We start from the raw sequence: 1,483 nt of genomic DNA on the forward strand, positions 1-1,483 counted from the left end.
CATCTCTATTTCTTGTGTCCTCTCTTATGATAAATAAAAAAAAATTCTTTGGTATTTAACCATGGCTTCGTTCTTTCTCTTTTCTTTTGGAAAACATTTAATAGAATCGTCGCATCATGTTTCCTTTCTCAACTACACACACACACACACACACACACACACACACACATCTTTTTACTTGTTTCAGTCACTAGACTGCGGCCATGCTGGGGCACGGCCTTGAATAATTTTTAGTCGAATCAATCGATCCCAGTGTTTTTTTTTTTTTGCTTTGTTTTGTTTTGTTTTTTGAAGTCTGATGTTTATTCTCTCGGTGACTTTTGCCGAACCGCTAGTTTACGTGGATGTAAACATACGAACACCGGTTGTCAAGCGGTGGTAGTGGACCCCCACAAAACCATCACCATATACACATTATATGACGGTCTTTTTCAGTTTCCGTCCACAAAATTCACTCACAAGGCACGGGTCGGCCTGGAGCTATAGTTGAAGACATCCGAGGTGCCAAGCAGTGGGACGGAACCTAAATCCATTCAGTTGCAAAGTGAACGTCTTAACCATGCGCCTATGCCTGCCTCTCCACATAGAAGTTTATAAATGAAGCTTATAAATGAAATTAATTGTTATTGGGTGAGAAACAAAGTGCGTTCTTATCTGGCTCCGGCCACAATCGACAATTGAACGGTTGAGATAATACATGGGAGATAATTCAATGTCAGAATAACAGTAAGTAAACTTTGTGATAAAGAGTTGTTTCCCTTGCGCTGCAGTCGTAATGTTCTTATCCTGTGAAAAAAATAGTTACGGAAATATAAGACAATATCTGTGTGTGAGTGTGAGAGCGCGCAAAATTGGTTATGTGTGCTGCCAGTCGTACACTGTCCGGTACAGTCAATTTCTTGCTCGGGTCGACGGGGATAAAACCAGCTGCCCCTCTTGCCTGAAGAGGTGGATTGCTTGAGACTCGCCAGGACAAATAAGACCAGCTTATGATGGACGGTTATCTAGCAATATGCAAGGATTCCGAACTTCCGGGTTAGTGTCTGACATCCCGTTAGGGCACAAATCGTGAAACGCCATTTCGGTTTTGTTTAAACATTCTCAGGAGAAGGCAATTTGGGGTCCACAACTACGTCAGCAATATGACGAGATGAGGATCCTGGCCTTGGTTACCTTGGAAGACAATTAAGCACAACATGCCAAATATAGCTATATTTGGCACGTTGTGCTTACGCCACGTCGCTGTTTTTATCGTATGTTCCACTGGTATTTTTTATTTTTAATGGAACGGCGTGTTTTTGTTTCCATTGTTTCCTGAAGCTGTGGTGAAGGTGGAGGGCGAAATACCGGTAAGTATTTCACCCGACGTGCTAACGATTCTGCCAGCTCGTCGCCTTAACAACAACAACAACAACAACAACAACAATGATAATGATAATGATGATGATGATGATGATGATGATGATGATGATGATGATGATTA

This window comes from Octopus bimaculoides, chromosome 9 (genome assembly GCF_001194135.2).
Source record: "Octopus bimaculoides isolate UCB-OBI-ISO-001 chromosome 9, ASM119413v2, whole genome shotgun sequence".
Lineage (NCBI taxonomy): Eukaryota > Metazoa > Mollusca > Cephalopoda > Octopoda > Octopodidae > Octopus > Octopus bimaculoides.